Here is a 9,999-nt window from a genome sequence, read left to right on the forward strand (position 1 = left end):
TTGCTGAGACCTGGTAACACACACATTCCATACGGATGCCATTTTTCTGCTGGATGTTTCAGAATATGAAAATGTCGTGGGGGACGTTGCTCAGTCGAAGAGCTCTGGCCTGACACGCACAAGGCTCTGGACTTAATCCTCAGCATGGAGGATGAAAAGGAAAACTCTTATTTTAAAGGCTTATTTTGTAGTCTGCTACATTCTGTCCTTCCTATTAGAAATCTTATAAAAATAGGGTGACCTTGCTTCCTTTTCTATACCCTTCTTTCCCAGTTATCTATTATTGAGGCCTACTTACTTTTGATTGCTGAGTTTACTAGATAATGAACTATTTTCTCTACTGAAGAATCAACTGCTAATTTCCTTGGAATCACTAGATCCCCTTCTGGCAGAAGAAATTACTAAATAGTCTGACATTAATCTCATTATCTCTTCTAATGAAAAGAAAACAACAATAACAAAAACAGTCAAACCCAAAGAAATTACATGTTGTGGTTCATGAATTTCATCCCAGCACTCAGGAAACTGGGGCAGGAAGACAGTCTCACATTTGAGGCCAGCTTGGACTGTCTGTGAGCTCTAGATCAGCTTGGGTTACAGAGTGAGTTGCTGCTTCACAAAAACAAGCAGTCATGGCCCGTGAGATGGCTCAGTGGATAAGGCACCTGCTGCTGAGCTGGGTGACTGAAGTCCAACACCCTGGTCCCACACGTAATGTGGGATTCCCCTCTGTGTGCTACAAATATGTTTCATTGCCAGTGGTTAATAAAGAAACTGCTTTCTGCCAATGGCTTAACAGAATACAGTCAGGTTGGAAAAGATACATAGAAGGATTAGACGGAATCAAGAGGAGATGCCATGTGGTCGCTGAAGGAGAAAGATGCCTGCTGGAGTCTGCTGGAATCTTGCAGTAGGCCACAACCTCATGGTGATGCACATATTAATAGAGATGGGTTAATTTAAGATATAAGAGCTAGCTAGCAATACACCTGAGTGATTGACCAAGCAGAGTTTTAATTTATATAGTTTCTGTGTGATTATTTTGGGTCTGGGCAGCAAGGAACAAATACACAGCCTTGGCTTACACACATGGTAGAAGGAGAGAATTGATTTTCATGGATTACCTTTTGACCTCCCTATGTGTGCTGTGGCACATGTGTGTGCATGTGTGCAAGTACATGAACACACACAAAATAAAAGAATTTTTAAAAAAATAACCAGTCAAACTAACAACATCAACAAAGAGACAAAGTTGTCACTAAACTGAAAATAGGGCAGGGCTCTAATATTTCCATTGAAGTATCTCTTTTCTATTGAAGATCATAAGTATCTTCTGATTGACTGTGTTATAAGAGGAAGGGGCAGGGAATTTTAGATTATCTTAAACTATGTAGTATCATCTGGGACAGAGGTTTGGCTGAGGATGTGCATAAGGAAAAAAAGGCATAAGAAGAGAGGAAAGTGGCCAGGTAGTCAAGACTCTTGCTACTTAGTCTGAGTCAAGCAGTACAGAGTTTAGGATTGACACAGACTAGTTAGTGGGCAGAGAGAAATTGATGGCATTCGCCGAAGTCCTTCATGCAATTGTTTGCAAAGAAGTTTTACAATTACTTGGCATAAAAGTCAATGCCATAAGGGACATGTATGTAAGCTAGCCTCTTCTGGAGGAAAGAATGCAAATAGTATGTCTGTCCTTTTGAGGAGACAGGGATGGGGGAGCAGAGGGAGGAGGGGCAGGATGAAGGTCCTTTTCTGGTGCTGAGCTCACCAAATGTGAGCTGAAATCTACAATGTGGCCAGTCCCTGGGCTCAGATTCACAGAAACAGATGAAGGCCAGCCTGAGCTATGCAGAAAGAGTAAATGAACTTCTGGCACTTGCAGGAGGCAGATGACAGACGTGGAAGACCCAGGTCATGGTAGTCAAATGGGTCACATTCACCAAATCTCCAGTCACTAAGTGCATGGGGTTCTTAGGGTTAACAAAAGGCCATGTGTGCAGCTATGAGGATTAAAGGGAGAAAGGGGAGCAGCTTCTAGCCCTACAGTACTCCAGAGGAGAGGACCCACATTCTGCTGTGACAGTAGGTCTCACCAAGGATGACTTCTGCTTTGGAAGTTACTCTTACGGGTAAACTCCCCTAACTTCCTGTCTTCAGACTAAGTGCGTATTTATAACTGCTTCAAGCCCTCTCACTTCCTTTCTTCTTATTTGTGAGGACAAAAGGGCCCTGTGAAGTTCAAATCAATCACGTCCTGCAGTGTCCTATTGACCAAACAATACTTTTCCATTTATTTTTTACCTGTCTTTCTTGGTAATGCCTTTCCTCCAACATGGAAATTTACTTCTATGTCTTTATATTTCATTTCACAATATTATCATTTTATCAGCTGCCTGTTCAATGGAGATAATTTATAAAATACAGAAATTTAAAACAGATAAAAATTATTCATAATTTTGCTGACAGTTTTTCTTTTTTATGCACATTCAAATATGCTGGAATGTAAGCATTCAAACTTTTAAAAATGTAATTATAATTCTGTGTCTCTTTGTTTTGTTTTCTTAGCCCTTGAAGGATGGAGTGGGGATGCAGGCAGTTGCTGATGATTTAGAAAGTGAAAAGACTGCCTACCCCCTTGAGAGTGTTCATTGTCCTAAGAGGGCAGAGAAAGGCAGGAGAGAGCTAGCATACCCACAACAGAGGCGGAAAGTGGGGTGGTGATAAGGAGGTTGTTTCCTTACAGAGAAAGAACAATTGCTCACTAAGCAGCTGGAGAATCGACCAGCAAAGAGCCACTGTGTGACACAGGGTTGAAAGATGGCCGAGGGAGGACAAACAGGGAACAAGAGCCAACAAGGGAAAGGGAGAATGTCAGATGAATAGGTCTTTTCTTTCATACACAGAATCTACATTGAAAACACACACATTCATATGACATAAGGGATCAGGATGGGTGCAGCTGGGAGGAATGGGAGCAGCAAGGCAAGGAGAGCGAGGGGTGAGGAGAGTCCATGCAAGGTGCAGTGATATGTCCATGGAAATATCATAGTGAAACTCAGTATTTTGTAAACTAATTAAAAAGAAATCAATAAAAATTAGGAATAAGACAAGGATAGGAGCCATAAAGGGCCTGAGTCCCCTCTTAAAAGACAAATGTTCTTTCCCTTAAGACTGATCTGTGTTGTGTCTCATGCATACTGCTCCTCACTCCAGCGGCACTCAGGAATGGAGGCTACCCATTGGTTGCCTAGCAGGGGCCGTTTCCTTCCATGTTGTATACTTCTGCAAGTAGCTGTCTGCATTGTCAGAATGAGAATCCCTTTTAGGGTGCTCCAGAGCCTTTGCACGTACAGGGGCCAACATACAGGGCTACCTTGAGGAAGGTTGTGGAGATACCTTCTCTATTCGCAGGAAGGAGAAGCAAGAAATGAAGACTGGGAGCCACCCATTCCTGCTTCCTGATTAGTTAGAGATGACAACAGCTTTATTAAGATAAATTCCAACATGCACTGGACGTATTCTGACTGTAAAAGTTTACATTTCTTATCTAGTAAGACTGTTTGGTTGGTGAAACCATCCAAACAACCTGGGAAACTAGACTACAGCCACTCTCTGTATGCTGTGGGAGACTAGACTACAGTCACTCTGTAGGACTGTGGAGACTAGACTACAGTCACTCTGTAGGACTGTGGAGACTAGACTACAGGCACTCTGTAGGACTGTGGAGACTAGACTACAGTCACTCTGTAGGACTGTGGAGACTAGACTACAGTCACTCTCTGTATGCTGTGGGAGACTAGACTACAGTCACTCTGTAGGACTGTGGAGACTAGACTACAGTCACTCTGTAGGACTGTGGAGACTAGACTACAGGCACTCTGTAGGACTGTGGAGACTAGACTACAGTCACTCTGTAGGACTGTGGAGACTAGACTACAGTCACTCTGTAGGACTGTGGAGACTAGACTACAGTCACTCTGTAGGACTGTGGAGACTAGACTACAATCATTCTCTGTAGGACTGTGGAGACTAGACTACAGTCACTCTGTAGGACTGTGGAGACTAGACTACAGTCACTCTGTAGGACTGTGGAGACTAGACTACAGTCACTCTGTAGGACTGTGGAGACTAGACTACAGTCACTCTGTAGGACTGTGGAGACTAGACTACAGTCACTCTGTAGGACTGTGGAGACTAGACTACAGTCACTCTGTAGGACTGTGGAGACTAGACTACAGTCACTCTGTAGGACTGTGGAGACTAGACTACAATCATTCTCTGTAGGACTGTGGAGACTAGACTACAGTCACTCTGTAAACTTGTCATCTAAATCTTGGACACTGTGTCATCATGTCATTTACAAACTTCACGCGTGGGAAGAACACATGTGAAAAAAGTAAATCTAAAAAACCGAAAGGCCATCATGTTCTAAGTTCATTTATGATTTTTATGTTGGCTGTGTTACAGCTATCCTGGACACACTGCCCCCATGGGCATGTCTGGGAGCTGGAGTTACTATTCCCCTACTGCTACCTCTCTTGATACTATTATTTATTTCTGATATAACACCTGCAGTAGCGTGAGCTCCTGCCTCAGAGACATATGCCAATAGGTACAACCTCCAACACTATGCTCTCTCATAGAAATAGAATGATATAGCCCACATTATTATTTCTGGTTTCTTTCATTTAACAGAATTACTTTAAAGTCTGTTCATGTTGTATCATCTATCAGTATTCAACCATTGTTGTAGTATTATATAGCATTCCAGTAGAGAGCTTTGCCAGAACATTTTAATTACCTCATCTCTTCAGCATTTCTGTCCCATCCCATTTGGATCTAGTCTTCTGTGAACATCCATGGTCTAATTTTTATATGGGCATACATTTTTATTTCTGTTGGATAAAAGACTTTGATTGGAATGCTTTGATTACATGCATGGTGTATGTGTAAAAAAAATGCCAAGTTATTTTCCAAGGTGTTCTCACCAGCAGCCTGCAAGGATTATAGCTTCAGTTCCTTCCTGGGACCTGAATAATCAGTCCTTCCTACAGCGTCTGTACTAATGGGCTTATAATGGTGGGTATTGTTGGAATGTGCACACATCAGGTGACTAATTATGATGACATCCCTCGACGTGATGGAGTCTTTGGTGGCATGCCTATTAAAATTTCTCAATAATACTTACTTTTTGAATTGTAAATATTCAGATCTCTTCATGAAAGAGATATAAGATTTTTATGAGACATTTGATTTTACAGCACTTTTCTCAATGTGTGGCTTGGAATTTCATTATCTTGGCGTTACCTCTTTTTTCTGTTTTGTTTTTGTTTTTCAAGACAGGGTATCTTTTCTTCCCCCCTCCCCCCAATTTTAATTGACTTTTATTGAGCTCTACATTTTTCTCTGATCCCCTCACTGCCTCTCCCCTCCTCCCTTTAACCCTCCCCCAAGGTTCCCATACTCCCAATTTACTCAGGAAATCTTGTTTTTTTTTTCTACTTTCTACTTCCCATGTAGATTAGATCTATGTAAGTCCTCGTTGTTGTCTAAGTCGAGACAGGGTTTCTACGTGTAGTTTTGGAGCCTGTTCTAGAACTTGTTTTGTAGACCAGGTTGGCTTCAAACTCACAGAGATCCTTCTGCCTCTGCCTCCCAAATGCTGTTAAAGGCATGTACCATCACTGCCTGACATGCAGTAACTTTTGAAAAGATACTTTAGCCAAGTTTGATATATCAAATGGATGTTTTAAGCAGTTTTTATTTTGAGACAGAATCTTGCATATGGGTGCACACACATTAATGTATGGCCATGAGTGCCCATGCATGTGGATGACGAAGCTGAATGCCAATCATTTTCTCCTATTGTCTTCCTTGCTGTCTTGAAACAAGGTCTCTCAGTAAACCAGAAATCCACCATTTTTGCTGAGACTGGATGGCCGCAAAGTCTCAGGATCATTGTTTTGCCTCCTAATGCTGAAATTACAAGCACACACAGCTTATGCCTGTTTTTTTTGTTTGTTTTGTCTTGTTTTTAATGTGGTGCTTAGCATTTGAAGTCAGGTTCTTGTGCTTGCAGAATAAATAATCTTACTCACTGATCCATCACTCAGGCTTCTCTTTTGTGGATCTTGTTTGCTAAAAATATTTGCCTAATAAAAAGTCATAAAAGTTTTTTTCTTATGCTTTTTTTGTGGAGGTGGCACAGTGTAGGTTCTACATTTATTGAACAAAAATTATTGCTAATTTTTGTATGTGGAGTGAGATGTGCATCATACTTTGTTTTTTCTCATTTGTCTGAGTTGCTTTTATGAATATTTGTCAAGTCCCAGTTGATTGCACATGTGATAGTCTCTGTCTTGATTCTTGAGTTTGGCTCACTGATTTACTTTCCTGTCTTGACAACCATTCTGTGTGGCTTGGGTCTTGCAGTCTTATATGCCTCACGTGTTATTCTATGTGGTTTGGTCCTACAGTCTTATATGCCTCAATCAGTTGATTGCATATGTGATAGTCTATGTCTTGATTCTTGAGTTGGCTCACTGATTTACTTGCCTGTCTTGACAATCATTGTATGTAGCTTACTTAGGTCCTGCAGTCTTACATGCCTCAACTGTTACTCGCAAAGTTGTCTGGCTATTCTAATTTCTTGACTTTTATACCAATTTAATAATTAATTTGGCAATGTATTTAGAAATCTTTATAGAAATTTTATTAGTATTGAATTGAGTTTGTGGATCATCTTAACAGACAGATTTGTCTTAACACATGTATTCTTTCAACCCTGGAACAAAGTTTATCTCTCTACTTATTTACATCTTCATCTTAGCGATGCCTTGTACTTTTCAGGGCTTGTATCTTGGACTTTTGTCATGTCTGTCCCTAAATACCTAGTCTTTGGAAGATTATTAATAATGTTTTACCTTTAATTATTTATGTTTATTTAGGGTTTTGAGACAGAATCTCATTATGTAGCCTAGGCTAGTCTCTAACTTTTGGGGGTACTCTGAGTACTAGTACATAGATGTGCACTGCTACATCTGGCTTTGTTTAAATTTTAAATCACACTTTACAATATTTTGGGGGTTTGTATATAGAGATACATTTGATTTTTATATACTGAGCTTATATCTAGAAATCTTACTAAATTCACTTACTGGTTATAGAAGATTTTGGTAGACGTCCCCATTATTTTTTAAGCATAAGCAAGTTACCTGTGAGAAATTCTATTTAAGTTAATGCCTTCCAATCTGATTTTTTTTCTTGCCAACTATTAGAAAATTGCCTTGGCTTTAGAGTTTTAGATAAATATTTTTTCTTTTTCATAGTGATGAAGGATTTCATTTGCTTTCTTCTACAGAAAATATTAATAAATTTCAGATATTGGTACTCACTGTTATGGAAAAAGTATCAAAAGTTAATCATTATATATACCTACACATTTCATTAGTGTTTATTTCATGTATTTATTAATATAAGTTATTACATACAAAATTAGAGACAAATTACTTGACATATTTAAGACCTTTCTCTCTCTCTCTTACACACACACACACACACACACACACACACAAACACACACATAGACACAAAACACACACTGCACTGTAAGAAAATATTACATATTTTCCATATTAGTCTGTGTAAACTTTAGGATTTAAGCAATGAAAAACCAGTAAAAGACTATTTAAATGTTTTACTTTTTAGATTGCTAATGAAGTGGGATTGTGTTTATATTTATTGTTTATGTGTTTTTTTTTAATTTTCTCCAGTTTTCTATCATATTCTTTCTGTTGTGGTCATCTTTTTCTCCAGGACAGACAACTATTTTCAGTTTCTAAGTTGTTCATTTTCTGTGCGCTTAGAGGAGCGATTCTCTAGAATGTCCTCCCTTCTTTATCTCAATGGCAGCTGTGTTCCCACTATGCACATCCAATCTCAACTGCTGTCCTGGGGAAAAGAGTTCCTAAGCCACCCTGACAATATGACTTCTCCTTACTCATTTTTTTTAAGTCATATAATATATTCTGATCACGTTTTCCCCTCCATCAGCTTCTCCAAGCTCCTTCCCACCACTTCTCTGTCCACCCAACTTAATATTCTCACTCAGAAACTAAAGACGGAAACAAATACACCCTCAGCCCTCTCCAAAATGAAAATCAAAACAAACAAACCCCAAACCAGGAAGATTCAAACAGTGCCCAAATGAATACATAAAACAAACAAAATCCACAGACTTCTTTTTGTGCTGACCGACTGCTCCTGGGCATGAGGCCTGCTCTTAAGTGTGGTTGATGTACTCCATGAAACTCCACTGGTGAAAACTTATTTTTCCTTTGAAAGTGGTTAGTAACTGCAAATAATTTTTCAGTTAGGGGTGGCATCCATGTCTGGCTTGACTCTGTGCTGCTACAGTCTCTGTGAGTTCATACTTGCCTCCGGTCCTGCTGTGTGTGGAACACACTGCTTCCTAGGTGTCCTCCACCCCCTCTGGCTCTCACAGACTTTCTGCCTCCTCTTTTGCATATATTCTTATGCCTTAAGGGGAAGGGTTTGATAAAGACAACTTGTTTAGAACCGAGTGCTCCACAGTCCCTCCTTGTTTGTGCATTGTACAGCGGTAGGACTCTGTTACTTCTCAGCTTCCCCCTCTTCCGGACCACAGAGGTTCTGTCAAGAAGTTTACAACCCATGCCATTGGATATAGCCATCACTTAGGCTAGAGTCCAGTTATTCCATGTGGAAAACTGGTACGACATTTTAAAGTTCTTCAACCCTCTCCCATCTCAGTCTTCCTCTCTGCGACACTATGACCAGGCCCTCTTGGCTGGAAAGATGGCTCAGCGGTAAGCAGCTTGTGCGGCTCTTCCGAAGGACCTGAGTTGGGTTCGTTTCACTCTCATTAGGATGCTCACAACTGTCTATAATGCCAACTGTGGGGTCCAGTGCCTTCTGCTGGCCTCTGTGGGCATCTGTACACATGCACACACACATCAGCATTATTACAAAACAAATCTTACAAAAAAAAAAAAAACCAACACATCAGTTTGTCATTCTGGGGAGGATTAAACGGGGCTATGTACATAACAAAGCACGGTGCAGGCATTAGTTAGCAATTGGGAGCTTCTGGCTAATGATTGTGACCATTAACATAATCTTCCTAGTTTACAGTTGTAAATGGCCTGTCCCTCTGCTGGGTTTATTTAATGATATCCTGGGAGGAGATTTCCCTTAGGATCTCAGGGACCTCACAGTCTATGTATTTAGTGGTTCATTTATAGAAATGTCTTCAAACATAGATGTAACAAGAAAGGTGGCTTACAAATCATTTAATTGGCCGTGAATTCATCTTTGCTTCTGCCGTTCTTCCCCACCCAACTCCATAGAGGGCCCAGGTACACATCTTCCTTGTGGTTGCCTTATGGTTTTACTTCCTGTTACCACAGCTTCCTTCAGCAGTCACTTAAGTTTCTATATGGATTTCTGTACCCACTGTTATTCTTTTGGTCTCTGGTCCCTTTAAGGGGCAAGCCACGCCCACTCCCAGGGACTTCTGACCTCTCCTTGCCATCTTTCTTTTTTTCTGTTCCCTCTCTTGGCGTGTGCACATGTGTTTTCTCTCTCTTTCCCTTTTCCTATTTCTGTCTTTCTTTCTCTTTTAAGTAATAAATGTTCAGCTTTATGTTCAGCCTTATGTCTATTTACTATGTCCTGTAAACCTTTTATCCGCCGTCTCCACCCGCCTGCTTGGGTGACTCTCCTGGCCACATGGCAGCACCAGCCTGTCCGGGATGAGCTGCCGCTCTGCCGCTGGCCGTGGGAAATCTGCACCACTCTGGCTGTATATGCCTGGACTAGCGGCTGCGGTCACGCCAGCATTATATTTTTAAGGAATAAAACCCACTGCAATGGTTGTTAGTCCTGATTGCTAACTTTTCGGGACCTGGAAATACCTAGGAGGCAAACCCTGGGCATGCCTGTGAGGGAGTTTCTTGATAG

General features: G+C 40.8%; 1 protein-coding gene across 7 annotated transcripts in view; it reads right to left on the reverse strand.

Moving 5' to 3' along the window:
- Marchf1 (membrane associated ring-CH-type finger 1) overlaps nt 1-9,999 on the reverse strand; it is an 846,936-nt gene that overhangs the window by 25,300 nt on the left and 811,637 nt on the right. The window lies entirely within an intron of this gene.

The sequence above is a fragment of the Myodes glareolus genome, chromosome 23 (assembly GCF_982192425.1).
Source record: "Myodes glareolus chromosome 23, mMyoGla1.1, whole genome shotgun sequence".
Lineage (NCBI taxonomy): Eukaryota > Metazoa > Chordata > Mammalia > Rodentia > Cricetidae > Myodes > Myodes glareolus.